The sequence below is a fragment of the Oryctolagus cuniculus genome, chromosome 1 (assembly GCF_051225735.1).
Source record: "Oryctolagus cuniculus isolate XC-2025 breed Fujian yellow rabbit chromosome 1, ASM5122573v1, whole genome shotgun sequence".
Lineage (NCBI taxonomy): Eukaryota > Metazoa > Chordata > Mammalia > Lagomorpha > Leporidae > Oryctolagus > Oryctolagus cuniculus.
In genome coordinates, this window is record NC_142867.1 from 168,983,179 (window position 1) to 168,989,178 (window position 6,000).

Consider the following 6,000-nt stretch of genomic DNA (forward strand, 5'->3'; position numbering starts at 1 on the left):
GCCTGGGAAGCAGTAGCCCGTGGCTCGAATAATAGAGTCCTTGCTCCTACATGAGAGATCTATATGGAGTTCCTGGCTCCTGGCCAGAGGTTGGTCCAGCCTCAGCTGTTATGGCCATTTGAGGAGTAAACCAGTGGATGAAAGATCTCTCTCTCTTTCTCTCTGTTACTCTGCTTTTCAAATAAATAAATCTTTTTTTTAAAAAAAATCCTTATATTTCATGGAAATATAATGAAGTACTAACAAATCATTCGAGATCATGTCTAGGATTTGCTTTAAAATGGAGATCTGTAATTGATGCACAGTTATTCTTAAGTGTTGAAAATTAACTGAAATGTGATCCCTATTGAACATGGTGGTGGGAATGGGAGAGGGAAGAGATGTATAATTTGGGACATGCTCAGGCTGACTTGCCCCAAGTGGTGGAGTTGGAAGCATACCAGGGGATTCCAATTCAATCCCATCGAGGTGGCATGTACCAATGCCATCTCACTGTTCCAGGTGATCAGTTTCAGTTCACAGTTGGTCATGGTGGAGGGACTGGGAGTCAAAGGGAGCACATAAACAAGTCTAGTACCTGCTAACGCTAACCGATGGAGTAAATAAAGGGGAGAGTGATCCAACATGGGAAGTGAGATACTCAGCAGACTCATAGAATGGCAGATGTCCTAAATAGCACTCTGGCCTCAGAATCAGCCCTAAAGGCATTCGGAGCTGGCTGAAAAGCTCATGAGAGTATTTCAGGCATGGAAAGCCAAGACACTCTGGCAAAAGATCTCTGCGAGTGAGATCCCAGTGGAAAGAACAGGTCATCAAAGAAGGAGGTACCTTTCTCTGAAGGGAGGAGAGAACCTCCACTTTGACTATGACCTTGTCTAAACAAGATAAGAGTCGGAGAACTCAGAGGGCTTCCATAGCCTTGGAAACTCATGACTGGAGCATAGGGAGATTACTGATGCCATAGACAGGAGTGTCAATTGGTAAAGTCAACAACAGGAGTCACTGTGCACTTACTCCTCATGTAGGATCTCTGTCCTTAATGTGCTGTACATTGAGATTTAATGCTATAACGAGTACTCAAACAATATATTTCACTTTGTGCTTCTATGGGGGTGCAAACTGTTGAAATCCTTACTTAATGCATACTAAACTGATCCTCTGTAAAAAAAAAAAAAAAAAAAAAAAAAAAGAAATTATCAATTCCCAACTTGACTCTCACTGGGATTAAACATGACAATAGGTCTGCTCTGATTTCATCATCATTTAAAAAAAAATCATCTATTATTTTTCACTTTATGTTTCTGTGTGGGAGCAAACTGTTGAAATCCATACTTGATGTATACTAAGCTGATCTTCTGTATATTAAGATAATCGAAAATGAATCTTGATGTGAATGGAAGGGGAGAGGGAGTGGGAAAGGGGAGGGTTGTGGGTGGGAGGGACGGTATGGGGGGGAAGCCATTGTAATCCATAAGTCGTACTTTGGAAATTTATATGCATTAAATAAAAGTTAAAAAAAAAAAAGAAAACTAGCTTAGGCTGCCCTTGACCTGACCACACATGTCCTCCTCCATCTGGAGACCCTTTCTCCACCACATGCCTACATTCTGTACTGTTTCCACTTCAGCTCCTGGCAATAACTACTCAGTTACTAATTCAGAGGTAGCAGGAGCTTGGGGCCAGATCTAGACTCTTTTCTATAGTTGGATCTGATAGCCTATGTTACTCTGTACCACACAAAAGATACCATACATGCATTTAACAGGCTTAATTTAGCTTAGTGGATTTCCAAAGTTTTCTCACTGTCAATAAACCTGTTCTCAAGTAAAATCTTGCATAAAACTTCTATAAATAAACATGAGAATGGAGCACCTCTTAACTGATGAGCACTGCTCAGCCCATCCCAGCTCTGTGAGTAAACCTCAGTACTCAATGGTTCTGCAGAAGAGAATGTGAAAAACCACACATCTACGGGACCATCTTTGGCTGGTTTTTATGAGACAAAGGGCATGTTCTAAGTTCTCTCATATTCTATTAATAAACTAATCGATCCTCCTTTCATTATTTTCCAATCTATAGGCACATTGATCAAATCACTTTGGATAGTTTGATGAGCAAATCATATTCACCAGGGGTCCAGGGTCCCAAAACAAACCCAGAGAGTTAAGGGAGAGGGGTAGAAAGACTGGAATGTCCCATTAGATGTGTCCTTGGCATGGTTAACTGAAAGTTTTGAGACCAGCCAAAAAGGCCAGTTTCTAGGTAATAGAAAGCTGGGCTTGAAAAAGGAGGCAAACTGGGAACTAGGGGAGGAAGTAAAGGCAAAGCCAAAAGTCCAAACTTTTGGGTCTGGATCAGAAGAAAGCAAACTAACTTCAGGAGGGATTTCCACAGAGTAAACAGGGCTGGCATGTGGTCTGGATACATAGGGCTCAGTATCATCTCTGATACCTTTCAGAGATGCCAGTCCCAATCCCCTCACAGCCTTCATGTGTGGTTTGGTGTCTCTGAGGTGGCTAGGAGCTCAGATCTTCAGGAATTAGACTACCCATGCAGCAGTTTCCTCAACCCATCTCATCTCTCACTAAACTACCTTCCAGAGTAGTCTGAAACTGTGGCTGTTCCTTAGACTCACCTGGGAGCTTTTGAACTTGGCCAACGTGCAGATGCTATGGTTGTGAACCACTGTTCTCAAAGACGAAGCTCTTTCTTGTGCTCCCAGGGTGGGACCAGGGAGAAGAGAGAGGCGCAGGTACCCTGTAAATTGCTGGGCAAATGGCAGCTTCCTGTCCCTAGTAGCCTCCTTTTCACACATCGTACCACCCCAACCAGGGCAACCATCACTGAGGGGTGGTGTGCGAACTCGAATCCAATTCCAGGAAAGGACCAACATAAAAAAGGGTCCAAATCTGAGCATAAAGACCTGGGTGCAACTCTGGACTTAGGAAATAGAGGAACTATCAGATGAAAACCCTGAGCACATCCCTGGGGAGCAGGTGGGATGAAGAAGTTCCAACAAAGTACAAACCCCAGGGCTGCTAAACAAGGTAAAAGGGAAAGCCAGGCGCATGACTGGCTGCACTGTGGCTTCTGGCAAGGCTGACTCATCTGGCTCAGGGTTTAGGTTGTGTTATGCCCTGACCCACCCACTGAAAACAGCTCCATCGATGCCATTTCCAGCATTGATAACAAGGCCTAATCAGAGAGGTCCCAGCAGGAAAATCATGTAACCTGGATTAATCTGCTTACTATTGCTATGCCAGAATATCTGAGATTGAGTGTTTTCTAAAGAAAAGAGGTTTCTTTTGGCTCACAGTTCTGAAAGCGGGGAAGTTCGAGAGCTGGCATATACCAAAGGCCTCATGCTGCATAACATGGAAGAAGAGAGCAGAAGGACCAAGTGGGCACCTGTAGGAGAGACCAAATATTAATGATAATCTTGCTTTGTTTTTTTTTTAACTTTTATTTAGCAAATATAAATTTCCAAAGTACAGCTTGTAGATTACAGTGGCTTTTCCCCCCCATAACTTCCCTCCTGCCCGCAACCCTCCCAACTCCCGCTCCCTCTCCCATTCCATTCACATCAAGATTCATTTTCAATTATCTTTATATATAGACGATCAATTTAGCATATATTAAGTAAAGATTTCAACAGTTGATAACCTTGCTTTGTAACAACCTTTTCCGGCAGTAATTAGCCCAGTCCCATACGACAGAGAACTCTCTCCCTCCTGCCCTCCCTCCAGACAGCACTTATTTTTAACAAGGGCGCTGTCTTTCATAACCCAAGCACTTCCCTCGGGCTCCAACTTCCAGCACTGCCACACTGAGGAATTAAGCCTCCACATGAGGACGAACCACATTCAAACCATCACACACCCCAAACAGGCAAATGGGGGAAGATTAACAAGAGAGCCGGCTACATAAGACAGGACAGGGCTAAGAAAAATCAGTAAGATGGGGGGCTTCCTGTTTCTAAAGGGTCCAGGGGAGGAAGCAGGAGGCAGGTCCAGACGGCATAGCCCTGGGAAGGAACTCTCAGGTACAGTAGAGGGAACTGGGCAGTTTATAGAGACTGGGCAAGGGCGGAGCCCAGAAAATAAAAGCCCCCACTAACCTCACTGACCTCCAGTATGGCCTAGGAGTGACTAATCCTTCAGTTTGGGTCCCAGATGGGAAGACAGATGTGCATGGAATACATCTGCAGTGTCCCCATACCTGTGATGAGTCACAGAACCACAGATGTGCCTTGGACCCTCAACCGACTTACCACATTAGACAGAAATGGGTATTTGTTGCAAGAATCCAAGGTTGTTGGCTATGCCACGTTGTTCACTGAACGCTCCTTAAGTCTTATCAGAAGCTTGAAAGCAAGGTTGCTGAGTGGGACCGCCGATAGTCAGTCTCTGTGGTCACACAGCAGAGTTGAGGGGGTGGCGAGTGGCTGAGGAGGAAGACACAGAGGCAAGCAGCCCAAGACCAGGGGTCCCTGTCTCTAAGTATCAGCTCTGGGCAGATATTGCTGTCTGAAGGCCTTAGATCTAGCCTGAGGCAGAGCCAGCAGTGTGGTCTCAGGGTAACAGGGTGTTTTCCTAGAAGACTAACGCCCCTTCCTGGAGGAAATTCTTGCGTGCCTCATTCTTCTTTGAATCCTCTGTAATCAACCCTTGTTTGTGGAGATATAACATGCAAGTGCTGAGTATGCACAGAACCCCTAATTTCCACCACACAAATTTCAGAGGATGTATCACACAAGACTGAATAATCTTAAAAATTAATCGAGGGGCCGGTGCAGTGGCACACTAGATTAATCCTCTGCCTGAGGCACCAGCATCCCATATGGGTGCTGGTTTCTAGTCCCGGTTGCTCCTCTTCCAGTCCAGCTCTCTGCTGTGGCCCGGGAGTGCAGTGGAGGCTGGCCCAAGTGCTTGGGCCCTGCACCCGCATGGGAGACCGGGAGGAAGCTCCTGGTTCCTGGCTTCGGATCGGTGCAGCTCTGGCCATTGTGGCCATTTGGGGAATGAACCAACGGAAGGAAGACCTTTCTGTCTCTCTCTCTCTCACTGTCTGTAACTCTACCTGTCAAATAAATAAATAAAAATCTTTTAAAAATTAATTGAAAATGCTTTTCCCTTTTGTAAAATGTTTGTTGAGTGGGGTATGACCTACACAATGTGTTTGCTCCAATAATTCCTATAAATGCTCCATCTTGAGTTTGCAGCCTCAGCTTTTATTCTCTACCAATTCCACAGAAAACAAGATTATCTAAAGGTTGTTCTTTTATTGCAGTAAACAATAGGATCATGGTCTTTTAGGAAAGAAAGATCTATACTTCAGTCTTTAAAGGCTGTATCAGGTATCACTAATTCTCTCCTTCAATTTGCCTTAAAGCTGTAGTAGGGTAATCTGGCCCTTAAAAAGATACTGAAAGAGGAAGTTGTAGAAGAGGCAAAATGAAGAGACTCACAGGTATGTGCACTCAAATAGGCATTTTAATAAGTATGTGTAGCTCTGCTTTTCTGTAATTGCTATGGTTGGGCTTTTCCAGTCAACATACAATAGTGGTCTGTTTCATCTAAGTGGCTTCCCTGAGAAGCCTGAACTTTAACCAACACAAATTTGTACTTGTATTCTCTGTACAAACACTTATATCAATCAGTATTTTCTGAGTGCTTACATGAGTCAATGATTTTCTGAAATATTTTCTAGTAACACGAATTGCTTTCCTGTTCACTAAGCCATGTAAACACAGAGAGCACCTTCTGCCTTCTATCTCCTTTAATCCCACAATAACTCTACAACTTGTGAACATCCCACACTTTACAACATGTAGCTTACCACATGTATTATTTTCACAGCTATGGCTTTGTTTTTTGCAATGCATACAACCAGTCAATCCATCTCATACTTCAGAATATCTTTATTTCTGAGACATAAAAGCATATTTTTCATTTTTAACTTCTCTTTTATGTACCCATCTTGGCTTAACAGTAAGAAACC

At 43.8% G+C, this 6,000-nt stretch overlaps 1 long non-coding RNA gene across 1 annotated transcript in view; it reads right to left on the reverse strand.

The window, feature by feature from the left end:
- LOC127491074 (uncharacterized) overlaps positions 1-3,410 on the reverse strand; it is a 53,786-nt gene extending 50,376 nt beyond the window's left edge. Inside the window, exon 1 of the long non-coding RNA XR_007919581.3 lies at positions 3,315-3,410. This is a non-coding gene — a long non-coding RNA (uncharacterized LOC127491074). The remainder of the gene's footprint in view (positions 1-3,314) is intronic.
- Between the last annotated feature and the right edge of the window lie 2,590 nt (positions 3,411-6,000).